We start from the raw sequence: 17,216 nt of genomic DNA on the forward strand, positions 1-17,216 counted from the left end.
AAAAATGCATTTTTGTTGGGAAATGTTATCTTAGAAATAATAGCATTTTCTATGCTATCATAAATGTTATTTTAGAAATAATAGCATTTTCTATGCTATCATAAAGCCCTACAACTTGTACATGTATATTTGTATTTGTTTTATACAAAATAAACATTTATTTTGCTTAGTTGTTTTAAAGACTAAATGTTTGCACCTTGACAGTGTTTTTAGACTTATAATTTTTAGAATTAGAGTTAATTGCATCTGAACAATATCTTTTAACCACTTAATATTATTAAGTAAATGATTTAATAACACAGAAAAAAAAATGCATTTTTCTAGGGAAAAGTTATTTTAGAAATAATCGCGTTTTTCTATGCTATCATAAAGCCCTAAAACATATACATGTATATATCTATTTTTTTGTCAAACAAAATAAACATTTACAACAAAGCTTGTCGTCTTTATAGTCTGTTTTGTCTCCTTTTTTAACTTCCTCTTTCCACTGCACCGCGTGATTTTTTTTCCCAAACCAGTTCAGCGCTAACCACGCCCCTACGCGAAAACCCCACCCCGCAGCTGTGACACGCGCGATTTCATTGGGCAACGTTGTTACTTGTCGTCTGAGAAAGAAGTTCAGAGTGCACATCAATCAAGTTCGTCTCTAATGGATCTATCGTTGACAAACGGTAAACACTTCTTGCTTAATAATGTTTAATATTAATAATTTAGTCATGGAGATGTGAGTGTATGTTTTTTTTATAGTGTTCATTTTATTTATTTCATCTTTATTTTATCATTTTCGATTGCCCTCAGGAGAGTACGATTGTAGTCCCAAAGACCAAGCTGCGGATCTAAAGGTAAAAAATACATTGTTTTTTCATTTAACACACAAATTTAGTACACAGTCTTTCAAAAATTTGGGATCAGCAAGGATTGTAATTTTGTTTATAGAAGGATGCTTCAGTTAATCCAAAATACAGAATTAAATAAATGCTGAAGTTAAAATAATGCGTTTCTTATTTACTGAAAACTAATTTAATTAAACTGTTTCCAACAATGATAATAAATCAGCATTTATAATGATTTCTGAAGTATGGTGTGACACTTGAGTGATACATATAGTGTAAGACTAGAGTAATAATGTTGATTATTCAGCTTTCACATCGCAGGAATAAATGATCGATTTACATCAAAATATAAATATTACTATAAATTTCATTAACATTTCACAATAATGCAACTTTCTGTATTTTTATTAAAGTGAATGCAGCCTTGGTGAGCAAAAAAAGCTAATATTGATCTCAAACGTTTGAACAGCATTAAAAGATTTATAAATAATATAAATTATTATTATTACTTTTATTGTAATAAACTTGGCTTACTGTAAAATTTTGGGATATCTCAGTTAAAATGCTTATGGGTGAACAGTCTTTCAGGTAAATTATTTCTACTTTTACAGAACTGGTTGCCTCTTGAGAATAAATACCACTTCTGCACCTATCGCTTAGGCCGTACAAACAGTAAATCACATTTGGGCCACACATGTTTTGAAGCAATTCTAAAAAATGCATTGAGAGATTTGGGAAGTAAAGGAATGGGTAAAAAAAACTTAGTGAGCCTTGAGTAAGTTGGAGAGTGGCAGTGACAAAACCTAAAAAGGGACAATGTAAAATCAGTTCATTCTTTTTTACACTATATAAATGTAACTCACTGAAAATAACTTTACAGTAAATATTGTAAACATACATAGTTCTACTGTTCAAAACATTTTAGATTCTTCACACAAATTGAGATGTTTATTAATATATTTTGCTTTAGTGTGCCAGTTAGAAATCTCAGTTAACATTGACTTGGTTAATGGTTTGTAATAGTCCAGTGAGATTTTTACCCTTGTGATGGCTCCAGTATTTGTATAAACTTAGGACAGGTCATATGGATAGATGATTGGATAGACAGATTTTCATATGCACAGCCACAGTGATTCTGAAATCATATAGTCTCAGCCTCAGACATCATGCCAAGCAACTTCTGATGCATATGGCACACTTTTCTGGAAATCTTTTTAAAGATCCTCAGTCGTCCTCTGATTAGTTTAAATATATAGGATTTCTGTGAGTTGACAGCCCACCTAGAAACAAGTCTGTGCAAATAAAATAGCTGCAATGGTTATATTGATGACAGCACTTATTAATAAACCTATAACTTTCTGAGACATTTAGTGATTTACTGCCTGCATGCTTGTCTGTGATGATAGGCATTTATTCATTGGATTTAAATGCGAAATAATTAAAAGTATCCAATATTCACTGCATAAAAGCTTTAACTCACGATATTGACAAACTTGCAGGTATGCTTGTATATATGTGTGTGTGTGTGCGTGAGCGTGTGTGTGTGTATATATATATTTTTTTTCTAATGGCAGTGTAAATCTTCAAATATTCTGTCATTTTGGTCATAAAGATAAGAGAATGACCATTCAAAGCAGCAACTGTTTTTTTTTTTATTTGTGGATACTCACAAAAACAACAAAACCTTGCTTTTATAGAACAAAGTAAACTTTTACTCACTTATCTCATCTGAGGTGATCTTTAGGTAAAAATGCTTCATCAAAATAATGAATGAATCTGAAAACAAATGCTATATACATGTCCTACAGATTTCCTGTATGTTTTGTTGACAGATCATTTAGAATATTGCTGCATCATTGTTGTAAACGTTTGAAATTTCTAAATGTAAAATAAAAATATCTAACATTTCTGCACACTTAAACATTTAAAAATTAATATTTTTCCTGTAGGCTCATTACAGGTGCCAGCACAATGTTCATGTTCGATCAGGCATGGCTAGTCAACAACGGCTGTCCAAAAACATGCTGTGGGGCAAAAATGGTTTGCACTTTGGTAAAGACTGTAGACAAAAGGGGAGGATCAAGTAGGTGAGTTAGAAATGTCAAAATTGTAAAAATAATTTTTTTTTTAGTTTCTTTGTGTAATTTATTTTCATTTTTCAGGAACAATGAACCCCATATTCCCACTTACTCAACTTCTGTGCGTAAGAGTTAACTCTGTTGAGATGCCACCATGTCAGAGCCTGAGCTGCCAGTTGCCACCAGAGCTATTGATGCCAGATTCACAAGAGTTATTGTCAACAGAACCGCTTACAAAGCCTCAACCACATTCAGACCCATTCCAGCAAAACTGCCAGAGCCCATGGTGCTAGAGCTGGCAGATCTGCTGCTGCCATAGCCAACGCTTCCAGAGCCACCGATGCCACCACCTGAGCTCCAAGATTGGCCACCTCTGCTAGAACCAACTAACCTATAATAGCCACTCTACCTATTTCTAAAGTGAGGACAATTTATGCTTTATAAATCTCTAATAAATGACAATTCAAGGCTCAGTGTCAAATGAACAGTACACCTTTGTAATTCTATCTAAAAATAAAATTACTGTAAAGTTTAAACATTGCCGAATAACAGGAGTGTCAAAATACGACATAAAATTGGATAAAAAAACAACAACAATATAATATTTAACAATATATTATGATACAAAATTATAATGTTATTTAGCGAAGTTTAAACTGTACGGTAACTTTATTTTAGTTAAGATTGCAAAAATGTATTTTTCATTTGATGCAGATTCATTTATGTATCTTCAAATGATAAGAAATAAATCAAGTCGTGTTTTTTTCCCCTGTTTAGAAGATAACTGAGCCTTTAATTGTTATTTATAAGGGATTTATAAAGCATAAATAGTCCTCACTTTAGATTAGGTCACAAAACTGGATGAAGTTAAAATACTAAAGCATTTATTAACATACAAATTAATTATTAGTATATGCCTGAATAATAAGATATATAAATGTTAATTTGAATGGTTTATTATTTACTTATGCGTTCTAAATGATCTTTAAAAGCCACAAAGTACTCTCAAATAATTGGTTTGTAAATGATACAATACTTAAGTATTGAAAAAATTATTATTAACAAAGTATGAAAATACAATCATTAAGCACATTATAGATGTGCTTATAAATCAAGAATAGAGCATTTGTATCTGTAGTTAGAAACTGCTTACTAACTTCTGTTAATGTAGAGTTAATGCTTAACAAATGATGAATTAAATTTGCTAATGCTTAATACATTATTAGCGTGTAGTTATTATAAAGTGTTACCAAAATGTGTATTGTTTATTTATTTTTTATGGGAGGGCTCTAACAATGAATATTATTGCTGTCCAACTGATTATTCTCATTTTCTGGTCATTAAAGGTAAAACAATAGGCACTGTGAGAGGAATCATATGATCAATTTTAACTTGTTTTCAGCATTAAATGAAAGCCTTATTTGAAAGGCCTGCAGAACATATGTTGGTCTCATTTGCAGTTATTAAACATTCAAACTCTGTATAGAAACAGGTATAGTTCAATGTACTTGTGCTTCAGTTGATTTTCATCTGATATGCAGATTATGTGCAGTGTTGGGTAAGTTACTCTGAAAACGTAATTCATTATTGATTATTACTAGTTATAATTTAAAAATAAATACAATTGTATTTTAAATTACTTTTTTATTCAATTTAATTAAAAACTTAATTACTCAGTAAATCATTTATTACTCAATATTATAAAAGAAATATCCACAAATCCCAAAGCATTGACAATATAAATAAATAATTTAATTCTTTAAATTTGAGTCTAACAGGACCTTTTAGTTTCATTCAACATTATATATTTCAAATATTTTCAAATTTGATACCACAAATGTAACATTCTTTAATTTAAAAAAATGGGTTATTTTGCAAAATATCTGAATTTTGACAACAAATTATACACATTCCTATCCCACTTCTCTGAATTAATACAAGATATTGTCAGAATAAATCTTTCAATTTAACTATTTTATACTAGACAACGAAAGATAAAGAGGTTATGTTTGCATGCAGGGGCTGTGTTAAATTAATAATATATAAAAATGTTTTTTTAAATAAATATTATGTTTGTGTGTTTTTTGCTGGTTTTTGTACTTGAGTAAAATTTTTCTCATTGTTAAGATGATGTTGTGTGTGTGTTTACTTCATGTATTTTTGGCACTATTTTTATTCATTAAACACAGCTTTTTATATAAGCTGTAGATTGTTTGTACTACGTTTTATTTCATACACGCACTTTGTTAACCTTTCGTATTTTAGGTCTTTTATTAAAAAATAGTTTGTGCTCGCTGCCATTGTGATAAAGCTGGAGCTGCTGGACCAATGAAATCGAGCCACGGACGTGAGTCACAGCAGCGGGGTGGGGTTTTCGCGTAGGGGGCGTGGTTTGCGCTGAACTGGTTTGGGAAAAAAAATCACGCATGCCACACAGTGCAGACGCTCATACTACTGAAAAGGAAGTTACCTGACTGAGAAAGGTATAAATAGAAATCGGAGCCTGCTCCAAACGACCTGGTCAGCCCCAAGTGGGCTGTAAAAACCTCCTGGAGTTTTCATTCATTTAATGTCTGGTACAAGACACTGCGTCCAACCAGTTATGTTTGAATGTCAAACCTACCCCAATCCTTAAACCAACCTCACAGTTTCCTGCTGTGTTTTATCAACCTCCCAACCTACCCCAACTCTTAACCCAACCTCACAGTAACAAACCTCCATGTGGGTTTCATTGATTCAATGTCTCGTACATGGCACAGAATACAACCTATCGCAGTTTATTAAAATCACACCTACCCCAGCCCTAGGCCCAACCACACGGTAACCTGCTGTGTTTTATTCAATTTTACTCCTACCCCAACCCTAAACACAACCTCAGAGTAAGCAGTTTATATATATTTTTTATTTTTATGAATGTCTACTACAGCTACATCAATCGCAAACCCAGCCTACGTGCGGTATAAGTGCCTACCACTTAGAGGTCATCCAGCCAACTTGCAGTGTAATCTCCTCCACTTGTAGGTCTCTGAGCTGCAGCAACACCTAAGGGCTCTGACACACAGACACAAAAGAAACCATTGCTTTTAACCTACTCTTGGAGAGGAGAGAGTCTCCGACCCTGGATCTCAGGTCTTCTATGGAGGGACTGTCAGGAACCCTGTAAGAGCATCCCATCCACACAACCTCTTGCCATAAAAACAAAGCAGAATGTGTGGTGAAGGAACTCCGGGTTGACAGAGCCTTGTCCTTGCTTCAAGCAAAGTGCTAACAAGGTGCTGAACAGAGTGACGGTGGCACAAAGGTTAGCGCTTATGACTACGGATCGGAAGATTCTCGGTTTACGGAAACCAAGAAACTGTGTATGAGAGAGTGCGTAAGTGTATGAGTGGCACTTGTGCAAGCGGAGCAGGGACGTGCCAGCGATCAGAATGAACTGGAGTTTGTGCCAAGACTGGGTTTCAAGTGTGGCAGTTCCCATATGGTCTAGCGGTTAGGATTCCTGGTTTTCACCCAGGCGGCCCGGGTTCGACTCCCGGTATGGGAAGGCTTGAGTGCTTTTGCTTCTGTCCTTTTTGGCCAGCGCTCGGTCTGCAGCTACCTTATAGGATGTGGTTGTGGAACTGCCCCGTAAGCCTTCGATAGCTCAGTTGGTAGAGCGGAGGACTGTAGGTGGGATGATGGCAATGCTTAGGTTGCTGGTTCGACTCCGGCTCGAAGGACATCTTTTGCGCTCAGAGCCGCTTTCTTGCCTTCGCCAAGTGAGTTAACCACTCCTCAAAGTTCAGCATGGAGGTGAAAAGGAAGTTGCCTGACCGGGAATCGAACCCTGGCCGCGGCGGTGAGAGCGCCAAATCCTAACCACTAGACCACCAGGGAAGGTCTGCGTAAATGTTGGCCTCAAGTCTAGCTGTGGGCCTCCACCCAGGTGTGCTGCAGCTGCTCTGACAAAAATAACTAACGTTTGCAACCTCCTCCTGGAGAAGAGAAAGTCTCAGAGCCTGGATCACAGTTCTTCTTGGGAGGGACTGTCACATGCTCGGTGTAAGAGCATCCTATCGACACCACAACTTGCCATGACAACAAAGCACAGCATGCGTTGAAGGAACTCCATGTTCACCGAGCCGTGTCCTCTTTCCAAGCAGCATGCTAATGAGCACTGCTGACGTGGACTGGGCCAGGGGCGCAATGGATAACGCATCTGACTACGGATCTGAAGATTCTAGGTTCGACTCCTGGCTGGCCCATTCAGGATTTTTTTGCGTTGCTCTCAGTGCAGTGCGGTCGCGGTTTGCGCCTGCCTGAGATGTTCGGTTCTACTCTGGAGTGAATCGAGTTTCTGGGGCCGCCAGAACAGAGCCTGTGGGGTGCTCTCCTGGGTTCAAAGGCTGCCCCAACTGCTCTAATGTCTTGGTCCCGTACATCCCTCAGGACTTCCAGAAGAAACCAGTACAGCCACTCTCCTGGGAAGATGGCAGTGACAGCTTGTAGACCAAAATGTTTGCTGTGAGGCTAAGGCGTTCTACTGCAGCACAGATACGCATTCGAAAAGCAGACAATATTCAAAAACAAAGTGCCAACCTAAAACAAGATTGCAGTCAAAATGACCACCTCAGACAAGTGTGAGCAATGTTTCAGTCTCTGTTATATGTCGGCAAATATGCCACACAGTGCAGACTGGGCCAGTGGCGCATACTGTCACCTGTAAGTTGTGGTTATTCTTGGTTACACCGGCCAATCACGTTCTGAGTTGGAACCAAGATTTTTTTTAATTCTTGGTCATGCTGGCCAATCACGTCCCGAGCTGGAACCAAGATTCACCCTATTCTTTGTTACGGCAGCCAATCGTGTTCCGAGTTACAATGAACGCTATGGCCAATCAGAGCCCTTATACCATTCAATATTTGTACTGTTATAACAGATTTCGTTGCAGATTAATTCGGACAACAATTGCAAACTAAGTATTTTTATAACAAGTTGGTTTAAATGAATAACCATTACAGTAACGTTGAATACTACACTGTTAAAAATTGTCCCGTTAAAAAACAGTAAAATACTGCCAGCTGCAGTTGCCAGCAATGTACTGTTATTTTACAGTATGTTGCTGTAAAAATACATGGACTACATTGATTTACACAATACTCAAGTGAACTCATTTTGCTCACTGAAAGCAACTGCCTCAACTTGGTCAACTGCTGAATGAGTTTATGAAGTAATGTGCTATATATGCTTAGAAGCATACTTATAGTGATAACTTATTTTAGTTAATTAGAAAAGTTCGGTTTAACTCTAATTTCTTATTTTTCACAACAGCACACATACATGTAAATCTGGAATCACCAGTGAGATTCTGACTGCATCAGCAACTAAACAGCCGCTCTCTTTAAATAGAAAAAAACCATGCCGAATAACATCAGCAGTTCATTGTTCATCTTTAACTCATACACTGGCTCTACTCTCCTCCACAACGGTGACAGACAGAAGAAATTAGCTTCAGGTCTTACAGTAAAATACTGTTTTTTCCTTGATTTAACAGTAATCTACTGGCAGCTGTGGTTGCCAGCAATCTACTGTTTTTTTACAGTCTACTTCCGTAGTTTAAGTTAACAGTATATTACTGTTAAAATACATTTTACACTGTGTTTTTACCTCTCACACCTTTAACCCTTTAAACCCCAGAGCATATACTTCAGTTTTTATTGAAGTGTCCACACTACTGAGTGTTCAAGAAACATGGAGCAAAGCTGAAGTAAATTCATTAATTAACTGACTAATTAAATGATAATTGAGGATTAACAATGAACAAATGAAGAAATACTGAAGGGAAAAAAACAAGAACAGAACATACAAAACTTTAGTCACAGCTTTATAATGAAATAACCTGAAGAACAACAAATGATTAAATCATTTAAATGATCAGCGGATGATTAAACAACTCTACAAACATCATCACCAGCTACACTTATTACTTAATACATGTATTTTTGTATAACATCTACTAAAGTTCTTCTTGAGAAAAAAGTTAAAGTTTTACGTCACCATCATGGAGAACAGATTTTGCTTTAGTTGGGCTCTTAGCCCTGTCATTTTTAACATTTATATATCTTGGCTGCTGCAATTGTTAAGAACTTAGTTTATAAAGCTCCTTTGTTGAGGCAAGCCAGCCAAAAACCTCAATAAGATCTGGTGATGTTCATGTTGCTATTAAATGACAGAGTCTGTTCTCATTTAGTATAATAAAATTTACTGCTCTTATTCAATGTTTAATCTATTGTTTTACATTATATGTCTATATATATATGGCAATGATTTCTGGAAGTTTTTAAGAATATATTGGACAATAACACTGCTCTATGGTGTAAATCGCACTCAAAGAGACATCAATAATCAGCATATGAACCTCAATAATAGTGAAAACAAATTTAACAAAATTCAACAAAATTAACAGTTTAACTCACAAACAGGCAACTGAAAGTCTAAACATAAACAACAGCAGAATAAAACACAAATAAAGAAAACTGTTAGACCATTATACAACATTTATTTATACCGCAATGCATACTGGGATATTTGTACAGTGCCACTCCCAGCATGCATTGCAGCATGAAACATTTGAGATGTTACCATTGTTGAGATACAAGGTCAGATTCATGAGGTCTGAGTGTGTATTTGTCATAACTGAACTGTTTTTGTATGTTATTTCTTAACTGTTAAGTAATTAAGGAGGTATCTTTTCTGTTTCCACTTCTCATTAATTAAGTTAATACCTGCAACTAAGCATAAAATCTATTGAATGAGGCCCTTCTTCCAGATTTATACCAAAACATTTATCAGAACTAATTTCAGACAAATAGATTTCTCTATTTATTGACTTCCCAACTTTATTGCTATAGTACAAACGTTTTGTAAACTCTGTATTCAAGCAGATGGAAAGTCTTCTTAAATGAGTTCAAGGGTGAAGAGCCCAACTAAACCAGCCCCTCACTCCATTACGGTGACACAAAAAACACCTTAATTTCTGTTGGATCTCAATGAGAATATTATGGAAGTCAAATCAGTCAGTAATAAGTGTGTCTGCTGTTGTTTGTGGAGTTGTTTAATGATCCTCTGCTGAGACTGAAGCTGTTTTATTTTATTTTATTTTATTTAATGCTGTAACTCAAGTCACTGTTTGTGTTTCTTGTTTATTTTCTTCAGTAATTGTGATTATTAACAGCTGGTGTTCATCAGTGTCTGAATTCACTCATTAGTGTTCATTAACTCTGTCAGGTGAACTATATTAGTTAACTAGTGTATGGAATAGTGAACAAGGACACAAAGTGTGATTTTAAACACAGACTTCAAAACATCGAATCTGAACTCTGTTAGCTCACAGTTTTCTGCAGTTGGTTACTTTCTCGAAAACAAAAATGTTACCCAGAAAGCACTGTTTTAACAGAATATTACTGTTTTAGTGAAAAAACATTATTTTACCATAGAATCTGACCGTTTTTTAACAGCAATTTTTTACAGTGTAATGATGTTGAGGAAGAGGCTACTGATGTATTTGATTTTCTGCACTGTTGAAGCAATTTATAGAGAAAGTTTGCCTTCATTCTGAAATTCAGAGAAAATGTTGATGACAAATTATTTATTATGACCGAGTATTCTGCCTAAAGACAAATACTTTGGACTTTATAAAGTGCAGTACTTGTTGTAGATGTGTAATGTGTTTATAAATCTTAAACAGTATTCTTGTGGTCTTTGTATTAAGTGTAGATTATTCAGTTTTTATTTGTTATCTAAATTGTTCTTTTTACTGTTTTACATGTCTGCTTTATACTTGCTGTGTAATTTTATTTCTTAACATTCAGTTGTGAGTTGTAATTAAATATTTCTACATTAATAAATAAAAATGGACATCTGTGAACCAAAATATTTTATTTATTTATTTGTGCATGCAGTCACCAAAGGATCAAAATGCCTGGGTCAGTACCCTGAAAATACTATATAATATAAAAAGGTACATTTTTGTACCTTCAGTGTCTAAGGTACAAAATTGTCCCTTAAAGGGTACAAATGTAGAAGGTACAATTTTGTACCTTTTAAATAGAGGTACAAATTTGTACCCTTAAGGGTACCACCCCAGTGACGGGCCATTTGTACCCCAAAAGGTACAATTTTGTACCTTTTTTTCTGAGAGTGTGAACAAAGAAAAATAAAGACTTGTATAAAAAAGATTTAAGACCTACAACACAACATTTCAGTAAATTTAAGACTTTTTAAGGCCTAAAATTTTAGATTTTGAAATTTAAAGGGGTGGTCCAGAATGTTATTTTTAAGGCTTGGTTGTGTTAATAAGATGCAAAGCAATGTGTGCTCATGTTTAACTTGAAGGAAATCGTGTTATTTTTTCATAAATCTCACTTTGATTATACACAGCTACTCAGCTAACATGAAAACGACTGTCATATTTCCTAGTTCCTCTAAAAGGCCCACCCTCAAGTGACTCTGATTGGTCATCATCATAATATGCTGTGATACGCCGATCGGCTTCACGTCACGCCCTGACAAGCACGCGCGTTTTGTGTAAACAGTCAGTCAGTCAGTCAGTCAACACGTGTCTGTAACGAGTGAAAATGGGATGCGGCTCCTTTAACTGTTTCTGTGCCTTTTAGTGTGTTTATGCGTGTATACGATGAAGTATTTGTAACACGAGAAGCGCATGTGCGCGGGAGAGATTTTTATTGTTCTTTTTCTCTCATGCTCGGATTAAGTTATTTTCTGTGGTGACAGAATAAAGCACAAGATGTGAGATGAGACCTTTGTGAGCCTGGATTGATTTGTTTTTGATGTTACACTCCAGTTGGGAAATCATTGCTGTATTTTTTTTTTAAATCAATGCGTTACAGGACGTCTTTCATGCATATGCGGAATATGCCTGTGTAAGTAACATGAATCGTTCACATATCTTTTGCGACTTTATTGTCCGAGTTGTAAAACGCATAGCATAGCTGCCTATAGAGAGAAATTCTGCCGTCTCACACAGAGAGACGCAGGTGCTGGCCAAGAGTGCGTGTATGTGTATGTGTGTGTGTGCGTTTACAGCCGTTTGATAAATATGGATTTGTAACGTTAGCGAAGTCGTTAGCGGTTACCATAATTTCCCGTTGTTTACATCTTTGCTACAACACACCGTTAAAGTTAGACACTGTACATGTCATGATCAATTTTAACAAATAAAAACACTTACAGGTCATGACTCAGAGTTCACAGCGTCTCCTTGCTCCATCTTTGAGGAGATTTTAACTGAATCCAGCACTGAACTGGGAGAGATTCTGGAAGCTGTGTTTTGTCAAATCATGCTTGCTATGTATTTTATAGTTCTCTGGAACATAATTAATATTGAACTGTAAGCACTTCTGTGTTTGGGTCGTGTCATTTGGAAGCCCAACAACAGAAACAGAACAGCTCTGTGGAAACAGCAGGATGGCATTTCTCTCTCTGCAGTAACGTTACAGCGCCTCTGGCCACGGCCTTTACCTGCGCAGTGTGGGATGCGCAATAACGAACTTTTGTGATCTCACAGGGGGCGGAAGTATTTTTTGTAGTCCCCAAAATTCGTTAATTGTAGGCGTTGCTAAGCTAACTCTGTACAAATCAAGGTCTCCCTTTGCATTAAACTTTGAATATTTTACATTCAGAGATGCTGTTTATGTTCACACAGCTACATTACACATCAACTGAAGTTTAAAATATAATATCGTAGTGGACCACCCCTTTAAGACATTTTAAGACACTGCAGGTTTTAAATAGGGAATAGCCCTGGTAATTAGTTAATATAACTATGATGTCATTCTAACTCAGTTACTATCTGTGAGAACTAGTAACAACTACTAGAAACAAGTTTAAACCCAAAAAGTTGATTAAAAAAAGGGGAATTGTGATCAACATGACATATGCAAATGGAAAGTACTAAGCCAACACTATCACTGTAATAGAAGATATCTTTTATGAGGATAGAATAGGTCAAATATCGTCAGCTCAGGTAAACCTTTTTAATTTATTGTTTTTATTTATTTTAAATAGCGCCAGTGCTCATGGACGCTTTACAAACAGTAGGAGAACAAGAAATGCAATAACCTTAAGAAGGTAGGGAAAATGGGAGACTATTAAAACAGAAAAAGAATGACACGAGAACAAGTATGAAAGAAACTCATTCCTATCTTTCAATAAGTGCTTATGTGCGTTTAGGATAATTAGGCAGCACACTCAGGGCTGCAAGATGGATTATATTTAGTATTTTTATTATTAAAATATATCTGAATGAGGATCAAATGACTGAGTTGGTGTTTGAGAATGAAAACCAACCTGTTTGTTCCTGCAGATCTTCCTGTTTGACTGTGAATGTTTCTTCAATCTTCACATCTTCACTCTCCTCTTTAATAAACGCCATCTTTATAACAGTGTGGAGATCAGTCGCTTCAGCAGGAGTTTTTCTCTGTGTTTGGACACTTTATTCTGTTTAAAATTAACAAAACAATGAACAGAAACAAACTTATCTTTAACATTTGCTTTAACAGTTTCTTTATATGAGAGTAATTAACAAAAACAAATCAGGTAAGTCTGAGCAAGAAACAATAGCCACAAATGAGCTGATTAAAACTAGTGACGTAACTACATGTCAGGATAAAAACAATATTTATAACCAAATAAACAAACAAAAAACTGAATAGTTGTAAAGAAGCTTTGAAAAAAGACTGAAGAACTTAATACAATGTTGAACAATGCATCCACACATATTTACATTTTATAATGTTAGCATTCAGACATTATTTGAGTGTAAATTCAAAATGTGCAACTCACCTTTTCTGTCTTCAATGAAGAAGTGGGATAAAAAAGTCCTCAGTGGGTTTTTCTTTGTAGGTTGTTGTTGGTAATAATCCCAATGTAGAAATCCACAATCGTAGTTTGTCCTCCAAAGTTGTTCTCTTACAGCTAAATCAGATAATGAAGCATCCGTTGGAAACACTGAATATATAGATGCAACCCTGCTGAGATACTGGATCTGGAATGTGATTGGATTAGACTCAATTGGCCCCAATTAAAGCTGGTATAAAGATGCAAATTAGCAGTGGGGAGCAGTGAAGATTCAAGACACATACAGTGGGGGATGGGAAGTTCAGCAGCTTTACAAACCAGTTTTACAGAGAAATAATGATGTATTGGGAAAATAAGTTGACTTTAGCCATCATCATTTGTTTTGTTGCTGTTGTTTTATAGGACTATTGATGGAAGCTTTTTTTATTTTGGCTGCTGCATTTTGTAGTTAATGCTGATACACTTATGTTGAGGTATTTTGATTTGAAACACATTTTAATTGTTTTTTTTCCCCAAGCTGGTTTTTGTTTAAAGATGCAAATAAGCATTGAAGACTTAAACCACACTGATGTCTCAACACACACAACTACATTCACTCATATAATAGTTATGTAAGTGATACTATTATACTGTGATATATCATTATTCGTTAAAAGAAACAATTTCTAATCTTCACAGTGAGGTTTTATTTGTGTTAAGTTCAGTCAATATATTAATATTTGCAATGTTTTAGTCATTTATTTATCACTGAACCTGTTCTTTATGTGAGTTTAGAGTCCTTTACTTCTCCTAAAGCACATGCAGCTCATTACTGCTTCCTGTAAACTGTCAACACACTCTTAACAGGTCAATTATTTCTTTCCAAAAGTGTCTATACATTTTTATGATCAAAATGTAACTTGTTTCTGTGCCAATTTTTTTTCTTTCCTTCGTTTTTATAGTTGAACAGAACATGTGTGAGCAGCTCATCTTTCTCGAAAGCCTCTTATTCACCTGATATGTAACAAAGATGTTTTTCCCTCTGATTATCACTTGTTTTTGTGCATACAAATATGCATAGACATTCACAAAAGAATATATAAGATACCCTGTGACAAAACCTTTTTTAATACAGTTGAAGTGATCACATACTGTCCATTTTTGCTACTTTTGGCCTTAGAAGATAATTGTTTGTACATTAATCACAAATGGATGAGACACACTGTAACTTCAAACTCATTTGTGTTTATTCCAGGTGCAGTGAAATGTTATGTACAAGCTGCAGAGGCAATCAGGTGTGAGTAAAGTGCCATATATCTGATCTAGTCCTCCAGCATCTTTTTTGCTTCAAATTAAAGTCTTTTACACTAAAATCATTATGAAGTTGGTCTTTTGTTGCTAATAATTGATTTATACTATCTGAAATATAACTAATTCTACTATATAGCCTTATCTATTAACCAGGAGAAGGAGGGTAAATGCACTCACTCACTCAATGCAGTCGAATCAATGAGCAAAAAACAACACATTAAAGGTTACCAAGACACATATCACAACAAGAGAGATCTGTCATGGTACAGGCACAAATCATAATTTTAATCAGAAACTTCTACAGCACAGCAGCTTCTAGATGTACCCACTGTCTAAGGTAGGCTCATACATATATATAGCAGCCGGGCATAGTTAATCTGAAAGCAAGTTGGGCTGCAGTCACACTAGAGTTTGTGCTTGCAAAATTCTTTCGTACAGCGCTGCAAAAAAGGGTGGGATAAAACAATATAATTAGACGATACTAAAAGCGACTGGTTGCTCCATATAGCTCATGTTTTGATCTTCTATTGGTCTCATGCACTCACGTGATGCGATTTCAAGCTTTGGTCTTACCTTTGTGGAGTCCACTATCAAATCTGTCATGCAGCTATATATTTATAATTAGAAAATAATTATGTCACAAGTTAAACTATTGTATAGGCAGTTTATACAGCGTGATTCAATGACAAGAGTTCACTTTCATATCTACACAATGCTGAACTTTTAATGTGATTAACCTGCTCCACCGACACCAACTACAGCATTTCTCAGACTTCTGTTTCACTATGGTGTAATCACAGTGGTGAACATCACATACAACAACTGCACTTACTCCTGTAACTTGTTTGCAACAATGAAATTTAAATATCTGTGTCACATATTCATTTAAATAAATGGCTCATCATCATGTGCAGTCGTCTTTATTAATAGCTGCCTAATAGGCCAGACCATTAACTGAATAGGACCATTTTACATATATAAAACCTGTTAACAGTTATAGCTGTTCATGCCAATACCAACTTGATAGCCTAAAGCATATTACATGAACAGGACCTGCCTAACATCTCTTAAGACAAATAAGCAAAGGTGTCTATAACAATGCATGCTTGATTGCCCAGATCATTACATCTGAATGGTGCCTTTTAGTAAGCATAGTTCTTCACCAATACCAGTTTAATACCTCAAATAAAGACACAGATGTGAGGCGTCACAGTGGTGCAGTGGGTAGCATGATCACCTCACAGCAAGAAGGTTGCTGGTTCGAGCCTCAACTGGGTCAGTTGGCATTTCTGTGTGGAGTTTGCATGTTGTTTGCGTGAGTTTCCTCCAGATGCTCTGGTTTTCACAAAGTCCATAGACATGCGGTGTGTGTGAATGAGTGTGTATGCTTGTTTCCCAATATTGGGTTGCAGCTGGAAGGGCATCCGCTGTGTAAAGCATGTGCTGGATAAGTTGGCAGTTCATTCCACTATGGCGACCCCTGATTAATAAAGGGACTGAGCTGTAAAAAAAATTAATAAATATATGAGTTATATCACACGAGTATCATTTTCTGTATTTTTATTTGTTGTAATGGCCAGTTGTTATTGCAATAAAAAAATTAATAAATAAATTTGAAAAAAGCAGTGTGATGTGGCTCTTGAGAACGATTGTCTCTCTACCTGTTGTTTCAATCCCCTGAGAACTTTTCTCATCTTCAGAACGCAAATGAAAACACTTTAGATGAAATCAGAGAGCTCCCTCGTCTGTCATAGACAGCAAGAGTCCAGAGATGCTTGGCTTGACAGTGGTTTTTCTGGAAAAGAAACCAAAAACATTGTCAAAAACTGTGACGTGACTTTTAGTGGTTAAATTGTAATCGAGTTCCAAGAACATTTTGTGTGCCAGAAAATGTTGATAAAAGCAGCCATGTCCAAAGCAGGAGCTGTTGAAAGATATAGTGTCTGTTTTTTGCCCCTGTATTCTCTTCATTTGAATTCAGCAGAAGAAACTCAAACAGGTTTGGCTCAAGTAGTGGATGAGTAAATTACCGAATTGTAAATTTTTAATGTAAACTACCCATTTAATGCTTCTGTAAGTAAAGGTAAATGAAATATTATTACTGAAGATATTGCTAAAGAATGGCAGGAAACGTGGCACACAGATAATAAGAGACAAT

At 35.6% G+C, this 17,216-nt stretch overlaps 1 long non-coding RNA gene and 1 other non-coding gene across 2 annotated transcripts; both read left to right on the forward strand.

Annotated features, from left to right (window-relative positions):
• The first annotated feature begins 593 nt into the window (after positions 1-593).
• On the forward strand, positions 594-5,037 carry LOC108183741 (uncharacterized). Its single transcript, XR_015483784.2, has 4 exons — positions 594-671; positions 799-842; positions 2,783-2,920; positions 2,996-5,037. It is a non-coding gene; the product is annotated as an uncharacterized LOC108183741 (long non-coding RNA).
• Positions 5,038-6,383: 1,346 nt separating this feature from the next.
• Positions 6,384-6,455, forward strand: trnae-uuc (transfer RNA glutamic acid (anticodon UUC)). The gene has a single exon. It is a non-coding gene; the product is annotated as a tRNA-Glu (tRNA).
• Positions 6,456-17,216: the final 10,761 nt, after the last annotated feature.

Source organism: Danio rerio, chromosome 4, assembly GCF_052040795.2.
Source record: "Danio rerio strain M-AB ecotype USA chromosome 4, GRCz13ab, whole genome shotgun sequence".
Taxonomy (NCBI): domain Eukaryota; kingdom Metazoa; phylum Chordata; class Actinopteri; order Cypriniformes; family Danionidae; genus Danio; species Danio rerio.